Source organism: Papio anubis, unplaced genomic scaffold, assembly GCF_008728515.1.
Source record: "Papio anubis isolate 15944 unplaced genomic scaffold, Panubis1.0 scaffold758, whole genome shotgun sequence".
NCBI lineage: Eukaryota > Metazoa > Chordata > Mammalia > Primates > Cercopithecidae > Papio > Papio anubis.
In genome coordinates this window covers 241-18,151 of record NW_022167801.1, presented here as the reverse complement: position 1 = coordinate 18,151, position 17,911 = coordinate 241, and the positions used below count along the sequence as shown (strand labels likewise).

Genomic DNA, 17,911 nt, shown 5'->3' with positions numbered 1-17,911 from the left:
CAGGATTGTTACATGGGTAAATTGCATGTTGCGGGGGTTTTGTGTACAAACGATTTTGTTACCCAGGTATGAACACATTACCCAAGAGGCAGTTTTTCCATCCTCACTCTCTCCCAACCTCCACTCTCAAGTAGGCCTCAGTGTCTTTTGTTCCACTCTGCCTCCCTGTATACTGAATGTTTAGCTCCCACTTATAAGTGAGAACACGTGGTATTTGGTTCTCTGTTCCTACATTAGTTTGCTTAGGGTAATGGCCTCCAGCTCCATCCATGTTGCTGCAAAGAACATGATTTTACTTTTTTACAGCTGTATAGTATTTCATGGTGTATATGTACCACATTTTCTTTATCCAGTCCACCGTTGAGGGGCGTCTGTCTCTGCCATTGTGAATAGTGCTGCAATGAACCTGCACATGCATGTGCATTTTTGGTAGAACAATTTATATTCCTTTGGGTATATACCCAGGGATGAGATTGCTGGGTTGAATGGTAATTCTGTCTTTTTTTTTTTTACTTTAAGTTCCAGGGTACATGTGCAGAACGTGCAGTTTTGTTACATAGGTATACATGTGCCATGTTTGTTTGCTGCACCCATCAACCCGTCACCTGCATTAGGTATTTCTCCTAGTGCTATCCCTCCCCTAGCTCCCTACCCCCCGACAGGCCCTGGTGTGTGATGTTCCCCTCCCTGTGTCCATGTGTTTTCATTGTTCAACTCCCACTTATGAGTGAGAACATGCGGTGTTTGGTTTTCTGTTATTGTGACAGTTTGCTGAGAATGATGGTTTCCAGTTTCATCCACGTCCCCGCAAAGGACATGAACTCATCCTTTTTTATGGCTGCATAGTATTCCATGGTGTATATGTGCCACACTTTCTTTATCCAGTCTATCATTGATGGACATTTGGGTTGGTTCCAAGGTAGTTCTGTCTTAAGTTCTTTGAGAAATCTCCAAACTACTTCACTTTTTTGTATTAACACACAGTTTACCACACAAATGTATTGTACAGCTACACAAAAATATTTTCTTTCTTTATATTCTTATTATATAAGCTTTTTACTATTTAATTTTTTTTTACTTTTTAAATAGTTTTGTTAATAACTAAGACACAAACACATACATTAGGCTAGGCCTACACAGCATCAGGATCATCAATATCACTATTCTGCTTCCTCATCTTGTCCCACTGGGAGGTCTTCAGGGGCGATAACACTCATGAGGCTGTCCTTTCCTGTGATAACAATGCCTTGTTCTGGAAAACCTCCTGAAGGGCCTGCCTGAGACTGTTTTACAATTAACTAATTTTTTAATAGATAAATATAAAGAACGTACTCTAAAATGACAATAAAAAGTATAATGGCCAGGCGTGGTGCCTCACACCTGTAACCCCAGCACTTTGGGAGGCCGAGGTGGGCAGATCATCCGTGGTTGGGAGTTTGAGACCAGCCTGGCCAACATGGTGAAACCCCGTCTCTACTAAAAATACAAAAAATGAGCCAGGCATGATAGTGCATGCCTGTAATCCCAGCTACTTGGGAGGCTGAGGCGGGAGAATCCCTGGAACCCGGGAGGCAGAGGTTTCAGTGAGCCGAGATCACACCATTGCACTCCAGCCTGGGTGACAAGAGTGAAACTCCATCTCAAAAAAAAAAAAAGTATAGTATGTTAATTACATAAATCAATAACAGAGGCACGTATTGTCGCCAGGTTTTCTGTATCATACATAACCGTATGTGCTATAGTTTTTACACAACTGGCAGTGAAGTAGGTTTACACCAGCATCACCACGAACACATGAGTAACGAGCAATGTGTTGTGCTGTGATGTTGTGACAGCTATGATGTCCCTAGAGATAGGATGTCACTAGGAATTTCTCACCTTCGTTATAATCTTATGGATATTCTTATGTCAGATATGTGATCCATTGTTAACCAAAACATCATTATGCAGCGCATGACTGTGTTTTGTATCTCTTCTCCAGGTTCTGCTTCTCTGGTTGAAACCTGACTGGTACAATACACAAACACCAATTGTCCCTCATGGTGTCCTTCGATGGGTCTTAGGAGATCCTACACAGAGATACCTCCCTGGGGAATTTCTGCAGGGCATCATTCCCCGATACAGGTGAGACGCTCTCTGGAAGGCCTCCTGTGACTTTACCTTAGCTCTCAACTTCTAGTGAAGCATCCAACATGGCTTTTTTCTTGTAGGCTCTCCTCAGCAATAGGGAGTCCGCTTGGATGAAGCCCTCCGTAGAGGACTGAAACCCACATCCGCTTCTTCTGGGATGAGGGGAGCTCATATACCCGCTCACCAAATAACAAAGCTGCACCTTGAAGCCACCCCACCTTACCCTGTCATCAGGAGCAACTTCTGCTAACTTCTCACCACTGGGCCTCTCTAAACAATAGTCACACAGAAGTGTCTTTGTCCTCTTCAATAAGGGACATGGGTCACGTTCTTCCAAACACTTTTTTGTTCTCCATGCTGTCTCAAATTTACAAGCTCCCGTAGTCAAGCAAGCGTAGAGTCAAGGAGTAAGACTCTGTCCACCTTCAGCAAGCAGCGCCCAATCTCTCCAAAGTGCCCTCTTGTTTCACCTCTCACTTGGAATCAGGGTGGGAGGGGATATACCCCAGTCATCCTTTTCGGTTTGTTTTAAGAGTCTCATTCTGTCACCCTAGCTGGAGTGCAGTGGTATGATTGTAGCTCACTGTAGCCTCTATCTCCCAGTCTCAAGCAATCCTCTCTCGCCTCAGCCTCCCTGGTAGCTGGGACTACAGACGTGCACCACCATGCCCAGCTAACTTTTTTATTTTTTTATTTTTATTAGAGATGACGACTTGCTATGTTCCCCAGGCCAGTCTTGAACTCCTAAGCTCAAGCAATCTTCCCGCCTTGGCCTCCCAAAGTGCTGGGGTTACAAGTGTAAGCCACCACACCAGACGCCAGCAATCTTTCAATTCACAAATTCTTTAAAATAATTTGTCTCTGCAATCATGTAATCACCGGCAGGTTCTTCCTGCCCTCTGCACAGGCGACAGCAATTCACTGAGACTACGGCACAGCCGTAAAGAAAGAGTTTGATTGACAGGAGGCTAACTCATGGAGTAGAACCAGAAGTATCACTCAAATCAGTCTCCGGGAAGGCTCGAAGTTTAGGGGTTTTAAAGGATAGTTGGTGGTCAGAGGACTAGAGAATGGGGAATATTGATTGATTGGGGTCAAATCACAGGGGTGTGAAAAATAGTCTTCAGGCACTGAGTTGCCTCTGGGTAGGGCCGCAGGACTGATGAGTTGCAGGTCTGGCTCGAGTCAGCTGGTCTTGAGAAATGTAACAGTCTGAAAAAAATCTCAAAAGGTCAGTTTTGGGTTCTATAATAGTAGATGTTATCTATAGGAGTAATTGGGGATGTTACAAATCTTGTGACCTCCAGAACAACGGCTGGTTATCATTTAACTTTGCCCACATTTCAGCAGAATTCAGGCCCCTCTCATAATCCTAACCTGTGGCCTTTCATTGGTTGTACAGAGGTGGTTTAGTTTTAGGAAAGGGCTATTATCATCTTTGCTTTAAGGTTAAAGTATAAATTAAGTGCCTCCCGAAGTTAGTTTGGCCTACACTGAGGAATCACCGAAGACATCTTGTAGCTTAGAAGCAAAATGGAGTCGACTATGTCAGTTTTCTCTACTGTCATAATTTTGCAAAGGTGACTTCATTAAGTCTCTATCTTTTCCTGATATAGTCTGTTGGTAATTGTCCTTAGACCAGTTTTGGAAAGTCCTGTAGGGTATGCTAAGAACTCTCTTTGGAATATAGGATTTCTTAACACCTATTGTTCTCAGCTTTAGATTTTAGCCAAAATTCTGAGTCAACCAAAAAATAATCTCTTTCTAGTATTTTGTTATACTCATCACTGAGTAGCTTTTTGCACCCTCAAAAAAATCAATTAATCATAGGTGAGCTTCTGTGATGAGTAATTTTATGTGTCAGCTTAACAGGGCCATGAAATATCCAGATACCTGGTTAAGTATTACTTCTGAGTGTGTCTGTTCAGATGTTTCCACTAGAGATTAGTATTTACATTAGCGGACTGACTAGAGCAGATGCCCTACGTGGTTGAGCATCATCCAATTCAGTGAAAGTCTGAACAGAACAAAAAGACAAGGGAAAGGACAGTTCTCTCTCTTTCTCTCTCTCTCTCTCTCTCTCTCTCTTTCGCCCCCCGTCTCTCTCTCTCTGCTCACTGTTTGAGGTGGGATACCAGTCTTCTGCCCTCAGACTGTGACTTACATCATCAGCACTCCTGGTTCTCGGGTCTTCAAACTTGACTGGAACTTATACCATCAGACCTCTAGTTCTCAGGCATTTGGACTTAGACTAGAACTCACACCATCAGTTCTCCTGGTTCTCAGAATTTGGGGCTTGGACTGGACTACATCACCAGCTTTCCTGAGTCTCCAGCTTGCAGATACCAGACTGTGGGACTTCTCAGCTTCCAAAATCATATGAGCCAATTCCTCATGATGAATCTCTTTCTATATCCTATTGATTCTGTCTCTCTGGAGAACCCTGATTCATATAGATTTTGGTATGGAGGACTAAGCTCTGATTTTTTATCTTGCCCAAATTCTTACCTAAGGGGTCTAGGGAATCATGCCCTACAAACCATAAATTCTCATCAGATGGGTTTTATTTGACCCTATGTATCGTGACTTACTTTTCAATCTGACGCTGGCATAACATTACAAGACAATGAAAAAGTATTTCACCCCAAAATATATTTCCTGGCCATACCTTGAAATTGCCCTGCAAAGTCTCTTCTGGGAAAAATCCATAGAATCCCCTTTCCCCTTTGTTTTCCTTCCTTCCTTTCCAGATCCAGGAGATAATCAACTGAGAGCAAGGCACCCTTTTAGGTCTGATAAGAAACATTTCACAACCTGCTCTCTCTGAAGTCTGCTATCTGAGAGATTCCTCTGCACAATAAAACTTGGTCTCCACAATCCTTTATCTTCACCTGAACACTCCTTTCTGTCGATCTCAGGTCTTTGTTGTGGGTTGAACTATGTCTCCCCAAAAAAGATATGCTGAAGCCCTAACCCTCAGTACCACAGGATGTGACCTTCTTTGGGAATCGGGTTGTTGAAGATGTAATTAAAGATGAGGTCATTGTGGAGTACTGTGGGCCCCTAATCCAATATGACGGGTGTCCTTATAAGAAGACAATCATGTGAAAAAAGACACAGGGAAAATGCCATTTGAAGACAGAGGATTTGAGTGATCGGTTACAATCCAAAGAATACATGGGGCTCTTGGAAGCTGGGAGAGATGCATGGAACAGATTCTCCCCGAGAAGGAACCAACCCTGCCAACACCTTGACTTTGGGCCTCCAGAACTATCAGACAATACATTTCTGCTGGCTTTAGCCACCAGGTTTGTGGTACTTTGTCAGGAAATTAATATGAGTCAGACAAACTCAACCAATTATCAGCCAGAAAATATTTAAATTTACCTGTAGCCTGGAAGCCCTTACTTTGAGTTGTCCCACCTTCCTGAATGAAACCAATGTATTTCTTAAGTGTATTTGATTGACGTCTCATGCCTCCCTGAAACATATGAAACTAAGCTGTGCCCCGACCACCTTAGGCATATGTTCTCAGGACCTCCTGAGGGCTGTGTCATGGGTCATGGTCACTCATATGTAGCTCAGAATAAATCTCTTAAAATGTTTTACAGAGTTTGACTATTTTTGTTGACAATATTTTGGCGCCCAAATACATGGGGCCTCAGAGAAGACTCAGGACGCTGAAAGACTAGCCCGAATCCAGAGCTAAGGTCCCAGCAGGGGCCCATCGAAGTCCCACTGAGTTCAAGTTTCTCTCCTGGTGGAACTGGTAAGTCCCCCTGAGCCCCAGACCTCCCTTTGGTTGACGGTCCTTGATTTATTCTGAGCTGGTTTTCTCCTAGGAAATTGTTGTTTAAGGATCCCAATTCTACTTCAGAGATGCATTCTAAAGGGAGTTCTCTATTGCTTTTTCTCCTAAAATTTACCTTGATTCAGTTTGTCTGTGTGCATTTGCGTGAGGAACTGAACTGTTGTTTTCATAGCTAAATGAGACTGAGTTTTTTAGCTCTGAAGAGAAAGGGCATTTGCTCCTCCCAGCTGAAAGGTGCCCCTGGGTGACCAGCGGCCTCACAGGAGTGTCTGGGGGGTTGAGCCCTCACCACGTGCAGCAGCCCTGGAGGGAAATCCCCAAAAAGAATTAATTCTAAAATTGTAAAATTAATTTCTGCCCACACTCTCATGCCGTTGCAACCTAGGCCTCCACAATTTGACCATTCTCTCACTACCCCCTGCCGGGAGATCCCATCTGGTGTGCTCACTGCAATACTTGTTAAATTGAAAACAGGTCACCCTATCTTGTCAACCTTTACACAGAACATCCCCACTCCTCTTTGCCTTAACTACAAGCCAACTGTTTCTTAAAAATTATCTCCTCACAAAATGAGGCTACTAAGTTGCAACGAGAGTGGAAGTAGTGGAAGAGAGGAAAGTCAGCATTTTTGTTATTGTTGTTTTCCTTGCTGACTCCAGACCATTGTTTCTTCATCATAGAAAAATGGTTCCTTTAGGCTGGGCACAGTGGCTCACGCCTGTAATCCCAGCACTTTGGGAGGCCAAGGGGCGGCGGATCACAAGGTCAGGAGTTCGAGACCAGTCTGACCAACATAGTGAAACACTGTCTCTACTAAAAACACAAAAAATTAGCCAGGTGTGGTGGCAGGCCGCTGTAATCCCAGCTACTTGGGAGGCTGAGGCAGGAGAATTACGTGAACCCAGGAGGTGGAGCTTGCAATGAGCCAAGATCTCACCATTCCACTCAAGCCCGAGCGACAGTGCCAGACTCCATCTCAAAAAAAAAAAAAAAAAAAATGGTTCCTTTAATGGATAGTGATAATGGCTGCACAACAGGGTGAACGTAATTAATGTCACTGAATTATACACTTAGAAATGGTTAAAGTGATAAACTTCATATTATGTACACTTTATCACAATAAAAACAACACCCTCAAAAAATGGCTTCTTTGAGGCACATGCCACCTGCTCACCCCATCCACTACCCCTTCTCATCACTTTCATCTTCAAACTTTTTCCTTCCCTCTCAATAATCCAAGACTTTGCCCAGAACTCAGTCCATCTTCTCTCTTCCAAGTTAGATATCACAACTGCAAAAATTAACTACAGATCAAAATGTGAAACCAAATAATAATTAAAGCCAGTTTAAGAGAGGGCAGGGCACAGTGGCTCACACCGTAATCTCAGCACTTTGGGAGGCCAAGGCGGGTGGATCACCTGAGGTCAGGAGTTTGGCCAATATGGCGAAATCCCGTGTCTACTAAAAAGACAAAAATTAGCCGAGTGTGGTGGCACGTGCCTGTAATCCCAGCTACTTGGGAGGCTGAGGCATGAGAATCGCTTGAACCCGGGAGGCGGAGGTGGTTGCAGTGAGCCGAGATCATGCCATTGCGCTCCAGCCTGTGCAACAGAGAGAGACTGTCTCAAATAAATTAATTAATTAAAAATATAAACTTATTAGAAAAAAAAATTTGGAAAAATACAAGTAAAATCCCAAGCAGGCAATTCTAGGTGGAATACCAAAATCCACAATAAGGGGAAAACAATGACAGTTTTGACTTTGTTAAAACTTAAAATGAGGAGGGGGGATTGGGGAGATATTCTTCAAAATATACCAAATTTCAGTTGGAGAGGAGGAATAAGTTCAAGAGGTCTATTGTGCAACGAAGTAACTGTAGTTAATAACAGCTTATTCAGGCCGGGGGCCGCGGCTCACGCCTGGAATCCCAGCACTTTGGGAGGCCAAGGCAGATGGATCACTTGAGATCAGGAGTTCAAGACCAGCCTGGCCAACATGGTGAAACCCCGTCTCTACTAAAAATACAAAAATTAGCCAGGCCTGGTGGTGCACGCCTGTTATCCCAGCTACTTGGGAGGCTGAAGCAGGAGAATCGCTTGAGTCCGGGAGGCAGAAGTTGCAGTGAGCCGAGATTGCACCATTGCACTCTAGCCTGGGCAACAAAAGTGAAACTCCATCTAAAAAAAATAAAAATAAATAAAAAATTAAAACACACACACACACACAAAATGTACTGTATTCTTGAAAATTGCTAAGAAAATAGATTTTGCCTTTCTGCCCTCGGACGCCACCGAGGAAGCGTCGTTAAAGACTCTCTTCTCCCTGCCGTCATGTCTAAGTCAGAGTCTCCTAAAGAGCCTGACCAGCTGAGGAAGCTCTTCATTGGAGGGCTGAGCTTTGAAACAACCAATGGGAGCCTGAGGAGCCACTGTGAGCCTGGGGAATGCTCAGGACTGTGTGGTAATGAGAGTCCCAAACACCAAGCGCTCCAGAGGCTTTGGGCTTGTCACCTATGCCACTGTGGAGGAGGTGGACGCAGCCATGAATGCAAGGCCACACAAGGTGGATGGAAGAGTTGTGGAACCAGAGAGCTGTCTCAAGAGAAGATTCTCAAAGACCAGGTGCCCACTTCACTGTGAAAAAGATGTTTCTTGATTGCATGAAAGAACACACTGAAGCCTCCTGTAATCCCAGCACTTTGCGGGGCCGAGGCGGAGGATCAAGAGGTCAAGAGATCGAAACCATCCTGGCCAAAATGGTGAAATCCCATCTCTACTAAAAATACAAAAATTCCCTGGGCGTGGTGGCGCACGCCTATAGTCCCAGCTACTCAGGAGGCTGAGGCAGGAGAATCGCTTGAACCCAGGAGGCAGAGGTTACAGTGAGCCAAAATCATGCTATTTCTCTCCAGCTTGGGTGACAGAGCCAGACTCTGCCTCAAAAAAAAAAAAAAAAGAAAAGAAAAGAAAAGAAGAAGAAGACACTGAAGAACATCACCTAAGAGGTTATTTTGAACAGTTTGAAAAAATTGAAGTGATTGAAATCATGACTGACTGAGGCAGTGGCAAAAAAGGGGGTTTTGCCTTTTGTAACCTTTGACAACCATGACTCGGTGGATAAGACTGTCATTCAGAAATACCATACTGTGAATGACCACAACTGTGAAGTTAGGAAGGCGCTGTCAGAGCAAGAGATGGCTAGTGATTCATCTAGCCGAAGAGGTCGAAGTGGTTCTGGACACTTTGGCGGTGGTCGTGGAGGTGGTTTTGGTGGGAGTGACAACTTTGGTAGTGGAGAAAACTTCATGGTCGTGATGGCTTTGGTGGCAGCCATGGTGGTGGTGGATATGGTGGCAGTGGGGATGGCTATAATGGATTTGGTAATGATGGAAGCAATTTGGGAGGTGGTGGAAGCTACGATGATTTTGGTAATTACAACAATCAGTTTTCAAATTTTGGACCCATGAAGGGAGAAATCTTTGGAGTCAGAAGCTCTGGCCCCTGTGGTGGTGGAGGCCAATACTTGACCAAACCAAGAAACCAAGGTGCCTATGGCGGTTCTAGTAGCAACAGTAGCTATGGCAGTGGCAGAAGATTTTAATTAGGAAACAAAGCTTAGCAGGACAGGAGAGCCAGAGAAGTGACAGGGAAGCTACAGGTAACAACAGATTTGTGAACTCAGCCAAGCACAGTGGTGGCAAGGCCTAGCTGCTACAAAGAAGATATGTTTTACACAAATACTCATGTGTATGGGCAAAAAACTTGAGGACTGTGTTCGTGACTAATTGTATAACAGGTTATTTTAGTTTCTGTTCTGTGGAAAGTATGAAAGCATTCAACCAAGGGTTTTAGTGTAGACTTCTTTTTTTGCACCCATGCTGTGGATTGCTAAATGGAATAGTCTGATCGTGATGCCGAATAAACATCTTTTTTTTTTTTTTTTTTTTGAGACGGAGTCTCGCTCTGTCGCCCAGGCTGGAGTGCAGTGGCCGGATCTCAGCTCACTGCAAGCTCCACCTCCCGGGTTTACGCCATTCTCCTGCCTCAGCCTCCTGAGTAGCTGGGACTACAGGCGCCGCCACCACGCCTGGCTAATTTTTTGTATTTTTCAGTAGAGATGGGGTTTCACCATGTTAGCCAGGATGGTCTCGATCTCCTGACCTCATGATCCGCCCGTCTCGGCCTCCCAAAGTGCTGGGATTACAGGCTTGAGCCACCGTGCCCGGCCGAATAAACATCTTTTTTAAAAAAGAAAAAGAAAATAGATTTTAAGTGTTCTCACCCCACACACATAAATATGTGAGGTAATGCATATGTTAATTAGCTCATTTACCCATTCCACAATGTATATATATTTCAAAACAACATGTTATATGTTGTAATATATACAATTTTTATTTGTCAATTAAAAAAAAAAACAAAAACAAGTCATCCACAGTGATACACACCTGTGGTCCCAGCTACTCAGGAGGTTGAGGCAGGAGCATCACTTGAGCACAAGAGGTCGAGGCTACAGTCAGCCATGATCACAGCACTGCACTCCAGCCTGGGCAAAAACGTGAGCACCTGTCTCTAAAATACACACACACACACACACACAGACAGTCACACACAGACACACACAGATACACACACACACAGACACACACAATTTTTAAAAAAACTTATAATGCATGAATAGAAAGAAAATAAATGCTCCATAATGTTTTAAGAAAACAAATAATATAAAATATTTGCAACACATATGACTGACAAGCAGGTGGCATGTGCCTCAAAGAGTGCCTACAGATTGATAAGAAAAAAAGACAAAAAAAAAAAGCAAACCCTGATAGACTGAATAGCCAAAGGATATAAACATGAAACTCAGAGTAAATACAAATAACTAACTTACTTGAGAAGATGCTCAAAGCCAGTAGTAGTCTGGAAAGCACAAATGATGACAAAGCTATAACATCCCTCTTTCCCCACAAAAATAGTAATAATAATAATTAGCCAGAATTGAAAACATTGAGAACACATGGAGCTGAGAGGGACCTAGGTCGGGTACCGTCATCCGTTGCCGGCGGGAGTAAAATTGCTCCAGCCTTTTTGAAAAGTAATCCATTTGTATTATTAACACTTTTGCTTTGGCATTTGTTTTGGCTCATGATTTCAAAACACGAGAAAACAGAATACATGTACAAAAATGTTCACTGTGATGTTTTATTTCGTCTCCTACACTATTACTCCCAAATCTTTTCCTATACATGTCCCTCACTTCAGGGACCCTATTATTTGGTTTTCTCGCCTACTTCTCTTTTCTGACACCTCTTCTCTTCCCCTGAAACCACGCTGTAACATCCTCTCCCTCCATCCTTCTTGCTATTTGATTTCTCTATTTTTATGACTAATCCCATGTGGCCTGCTGCCAAAAATTATGCAATAGTACAGACTGAAATCACTAAAAATATATGGCCTCCTGCCGCAGTCAAGCTCGCAGAGCTGCCCAGCAATGTCGTGCCTCCAGGCAGATATCTCTCTTTGCCGTTTGTGATTATTCCAAAATTCCGCTGTCCACAGACCCCCAAACCTATTATTTCCTCTCTCCTTCTTAGTACATGACCTTGTCTTTGATTTCACTGAGAAAATGAAGTTCACCAGGCAAGAACAGTTTATTTTCCTATCACTTGTAATAAACCCATCAGAATCCTCACCCATCTTTCCTTCTTCCGTGGGAAAGGGGCACTCTTCACTCTTTCTACCCAAGGTTACTTCTTCCAGTTGTCCAGTCAGCTTCATATTCATCCACTGACTCAAGAATTTTGGTCTCTAAAGGATTCTCTCTCACATGCTTATTTTTTATTTTTTTATATTTTTTGAGATGAAGTCTCACTCTGTCATCCAGGCTGGAGTGCAATTGCGCGATCTCAGCTCACTGCAAACTGCACCTCCTGGGTTCAAGTGATTCTCATGCCTCAGCCTCCTGAGTAGCTGGGACTACAGGCATGTGCTACCACACCCAGCTAATTTTTGTATTTTTAGTAGAGACTGGGTTTCACCATGTTGGCCAGACTGATCTCAAACTCCTGGCCTCAAGTAATCTGCCTGCCTTGGCCTCCCAAAGTGCTGATTACAGGCATGAACCACTGCAACCAGCCACACCCACATGCATTTTTAATATCTCCCTTTTGACATAATTTTGTTACCTCAGGTTACAAAATGTGCTACTCTCTTCTATCTGTATTTTAAGGTATATTGACCCAACATATGACTCTACTTAGATATTATCTCTTTCCTTCCTGTCTTAACCAAACTGTGAACCATCTAAACTCATTGTTTCCACTCCCTTACTTGTATTACCAGTCTGCTAAAATTTCACCTGTCCACCACACCAGTGCAGAATGATAAACATGACCTTCATATTGCCATTTCCATTGAATACGCTCCTCTCATTGTGTTACTTTACAACTTTTTGACATTTTGTTCTAATGAGTGCTCCCTCCCCCTTGAAAACCACTGCTTCTTTAGCTTTCATCACATCATTTTTATGCTTTCCTCTGTGCCATGAATTTTCTTCTCTCCTCTTTATTTCCTTTCCCTTCTCATTGCTAATATAGAAACAAAGACTTTACTATCACCAAAACTTTGCCATGTGAGAGCATTACTAGCAAGGGAAAGATGTGGATTGTAGATGTCCCAATGTGAAGAATCTGAAAGACCTCCTTCTAAGGAAAAACCCCTCATTATCCTTCAAAAATGGAACCAGGAATGAAGTCATCATAATCATGAAAAGCCTGGGGTTCACCTTATCTCTGCCTTGTGAGGCTATAAAGATATAGGCACCCAAATTTATACATTGTTGGAGAGTTTAAATTGGTGGGACCATTTAAAGCTGTCATAAAATTTAAAATGCACATTGCCATTAACTCAGTGATTTCCCCCAACATATTCACACATATGCAAAATGTATAAAAAGAACATTTATCTAAAATCTATAGTAAAACCCACAGGACCAAGAACAGATTAAACAATTTTTAAAAAGAAAAACAAAGTTGGAGGACTATACTACCCTATAGTCTTACTTTTAGACTTACTATAAAATTACAATGGGGTAGAAGTGACAGGATAGATATACTTTGAAAAGGAACAGAAGAGAATGCAGAAATAAACCCATGTGTTGGCCAGGCATGGTGGCTCACACCTGTAATCTCAGCACCTTGGGAGGCTGAGGCAAGCAGATCGCCTGAGATCAGGAGTTTGAGACCAGCCTGGCCAACATAATGAACCCTTATCTCTACTAAAAATACAAAAATTAGCCAGGCATGGTGGTGCATGCCTGTGATCCCAGCTATCCAGGAGGCTGAGGCAGGAGAATCACTTGAACCCAGGAGGAGGAGGTTGCAGTAAGCTGAGATCATGCCACTGCACACCATCCTGGGCAATAGAGTGAGACTCTGGCTTGAAAAAAAAATCCGTGTGTTCATGATCAGTTGATGAATTTCAACATAGGTGCCAAAAGAATTTAATGGGAAAAGAATACTTATTTCAATAAATGGCTCTAAAATAATTTGGCATTTATAAGAAAAAAAAATCTCAACCCATACCTCACACCACATATAAAAGTTATAAAAAAGCAGGCTGGATGCACCAAGGTGGGCGGATCACGAGGTCAGGAGATCGAGACCATCCTGGCTAACATGGTGAAACCTCGTCTCTACTAAAAATACGAAAAATTAGCCGGGCGTGGTGGCAGGCGCCTGTAGTCCCAGCTACTCAGGAAGCTGAGGCAGGAGTATGGCATGAACCAGGGAGGCGGAGCTTGCAGTGAGCAGAGATCACACCACTGCACTCTAGCCTGGGCAACAGAGCAAGACTCCGTCTCAAAAGAAAAAAAACAGACTGGATGCTGTGGCTTATGCCTGTAATCCCAGCAGCCCAGGAGACCAAGGCTAGAGGATCACTTAAGGCCAGGAGATCAAGACAAGTCTGAGCAACACAGTGAAACCCCATCTCTACAAAATTTTTTTTTTAATTGGCCAGGCATGCTGGCATTCACCTGTGGTTCCAGTTAGCTGTAAGGCTGAGGCAAGAGGATTTTGAGCCCAGGAGTTTAAGACTACAGTGAACTATGATGGTGCCACTGCATTCCAGCCTGGGGGATACAGCAAGATCATCTCTTTAAAAAAAAAAAAAGAAAAAGAAGTTAAATACATTACCAACCTAAATGTAAAACCTAAAACTATAAAATTTCTAGAAGAAATCGTTAAGGCAAACTTTGTGGCCTTGGACTAGGCAAAGATTTCCTTAACAACATACAAAAAGGGTAAGCTAGAATGCAAAAGATTGAATAGGAAAAGCAAATCAAAATCTGTTTCTCCCATACTATACTCTCATAACAGAATGCTTTTGCGACCAAATGCTAGGGATGTTTCCTCACACACCAAGCAAGCGATCGATTCTGCCAGTGAATTCTCCAGAGGTCACCAGCTGAGTGTCCTCTAACTCAGTTCAATTCTGATACTATCTACCTGGAGGTAGCATCAGATCCCACAAGGTCAGGGCTCAGTCCCACAAGACTGTCTCCCACTTCCAATGCCAGTCCCAAGCACAGGATGTGGCCTGAGTTTCTGACTGATTGGCTTTAAATCTGGGTATCCCTGACACCCTCCTCAGGTCCAGTTTGCTCGATGGCCCACAGAACTCAGGAAAACACTTAAGGTTTATTCATTTATTTTAAAGAATATTACAAAGGATACAGATGAATGGCCAGACGGAAGAGATGCATGGGGTAAGCCATGTAAGAAGGTGCACAGATTTTCCAGGCCCCACACAGGTGCACCACCTGTGAGAAACCACCACCCGTTCAGCTGTCCAGAAGCTCTTGGAACCAGTTATTTTGGATTTTTATGGACGTTTCATTACATAGGCATAATTGATAACATCATTGACCATCATTGATGGCCGTCGATCAACTCAACCTTCAACCTCCCTGGAGTTGAGGGGTGGGGCTGAAAATTCCAGCCCTCTAATCATGCCTTGGTCTTATTGGTGACCACCCCGATCCTAAAACTATCTAGGAGCCCCCAGCCACCAGTCATTCATTAGCATACATAACACACTCTTATCACTCCGGAGATCCCAAGGGTTCTAGAAGCTATATGTCAGGAAATGGTAGGAAGACAAAATATATACAGTCATGCACACATAACAATGTTTATGTCAGCAATGAACCATATATACACTGTGTTCCCATAAAACTGTAATGGAGCTAAAAAATTTCTGTTGCCTGGTGATTCCATGACGTTGTAGCTCAAGGCACTGCACAAACACTGTTGTAGTGAGGCAGGTGCAAATAAACTCACTGTGCTGCCAGTCACATAAAAGTATAGCACATACAATTAGGTACAGTACATGATACTTGATAATGATAATAAACAACTGTTATTGTTTATGTATTTAGTATCCTTTTGTTTTTTTAGAGATGGGGTCTGGCTATGTGGCCCAGACTGGAATGTGGTGGCTATTCACAAGCACAATCATATCACTCAACAGCCTCAACCTCCTGGGCCCAAGGGATCCTCCCATCTCAGCCTCCCAAGTAGCCAGGATTACAGGTACATGCCGTGGCACCCAGCTATTTCTTATATTTTTAATCATTATTTTAGAGTCTATTCCTTCTACTTATTAAGAAAAAAAAAGTTAACTATAAAACAGCCTCAGGCAGGTCCTTCAGGAGGTGTTGCCAAAGAAGGCATTGTTATAATCGCAGGTGTCAGCTCCATGCCTTACTTCCCAAGAAGACCTTCCAGTGGGACAAGATGTGGAGGCAGAAGACAGTGATACTGATGATCCTGTCCCTGTGTAGCCCTAGGCTAATGTGCATGTGACCTGATGATGATCAGGTATGATGAAACAGTTCATATACCTGTTTGCCATTTCAATGTCTTCTTTTGAAAAATGTCTATTCAGACCTTTTGCCCATTTTTAAATCGTGTTATTAGATTTTTTTTCCTGTTGAGTTGTTTGAGCTCTTTATATATTCTGGTTATTAATCCCTTGTCAGATGGATAGTTTGCAAACGTTTTCTCCCATTCCGTAGGTTATCTCTTCACTTTTTAAATTGTTTCCTTTGCTGGGCAGAAGTTTTTAACTGGATGCCATCCTATTTATTCATTTTTGCTTTGGATGCCTGTGCTTGTGGGGTATTACTCAAGAAATCTTTGCTCAGACCAATGTCCTAGAGAATTTCCTCAATGTTTTCTTTTAGTAGTTTCATAATTTGAAGTCTTATATTTAAGTTGTTAATTTTATTTAATTTTTGTATATGAAGAGAGAGGAGGGTCTAGTTTCTTTCCTTTTTTTTTTTTTTTTTTTAATAGAGACGAGGTCTCACTGTGTTGCCCAGGCTGGTCTCAAACTCCTGAGCTCAAGTGATCCTCCTACCTCAGCCTCAGAAAGGTCTAGTTTCATTCTTCTGTATATCAATATCCAGTTTTCTAGCACTATTTATTGAAGAAACTGTCCTTTCCCCAGTGTTTATTCTTCATACCTTTGTTGAAAATGAGTTCACTGTAAATGTATGGATTTACTTATGAATTCTCTATTCTGTTCCATTGGTCTATGTATCTGTTTTCAATGCCAGTGCCATGCTGTTTTAGTTACTATAGCTCTGTAATATAATTTGAAGTCAGGTAATATGATTCCTCTGATTTTTTGTTTGTTTGTTTTGGTTTTTTTTGCTCAGGATGGCTTTGACTATTCTGGGTTTGTGGTTCCATATAAATTTTAAGGTTACTTTTTCTATTTCTGTGAAGAATGTCATGGGTATTTTCATAGGAATTGTATTAAATTTCATCTGATGCTTTAGGTACTATGGATGTTTTAACAGTGTTGATGATTCCAATCCATAAACATGAAATATCTTTCTACTGTTTTTGTGTTCTCTTCAATTTTTTGCATCAGTGTCTTATAGTTTTCACTGTATGGTTTTCACTTCTTTGGTTAATTCCTAGTAATTTTATTTTATTTGTAGCTATTGTAAATAGGATTACTTTCTTGATTTCTTTTTCAGATTGTTCACTGTTGGTATATAGAAATGCTGCTGATTTTTTGTAGGTTGATCTTGTAAGATCAACCTACAAAAAATTTGTTAATCAGTTTTAATAGTTTTTTGGTGAACTCTTTCAGGTTTTTGCAAATATAATATCACATCATCTACAAACAAGAATGATTTGACTTCTTCCTTTCTGGTGTGAATGCCCTTCCTTCCTTTCTCTTTTCTGATTGCTCTAGCTAGGACATCCAGTACTATATTGAATAACAGTGGTGAAAATGGGCATCCTCGTCATGTTCCAGATCTTAGAGGAGACACTTTCAGGTTTTCCCCATTACGTATAATACTAGCTGTGGGTCTGTCTCATATAAGGCTTTTATTATGTTGAGGTATGTCTTTGTATACCCAATTTTTTAGCGTTTTTATCATGAAAGGATGTTGAATTTTATCAAATGCTTTTTTGGCATCAATTGAAAAAATCCTATGGTTTTTGTCCTTCATTCTGTTGATATGATGTATCACATTGATTGATATGTGTATGTTGAACTATCCTTGCATCCCTGGGATAAATCCCATTTTGTCATAATGGCACGATCTCGGCTCACTGCAACCTCCACCTCCCTGGTTCAAGCAATTCTCCTGTCTCAGCTTCCCGGGTAGCTGGGATTACAGGTGCCCACCACCATGCCTGGCTAATTTTTGTATTTCTAGTAGAGATGAAGTTTCACCATGTTAGTCAGGCTGGTCTTGAACTCCTGACCTTTGGATCTGCCCACCTTGGCCTCCCTGTTTGAAATTTTTTTAATGTGTCTTTGGTTTTGTATCAGGGTAATACTGGCCTCATAGAATGAGTTTGGAAGCATTCCCTCCTCTTCTATTTTTTAAAATAGTTTGAGGGCTGGGCACGGTGGTTTGCACCTGTAATACCAGCACTTTGGG

The 17,911-nt window shown here is 42.3% G+C and overlaps 1 pseudogene; it reads left to right on the top strand.

Moving 5' to 3' along the window:
• Nucleotides 1–8,152: 8,152 nt before the first annotated feature.
• Nucleotides 8,153–9,832, top strand: LOC116273486 (annotated as a pseudogene).
• The last annotated feature ends 8,079 nt before the right edge of the window (nt 9,833–17,911 follow it).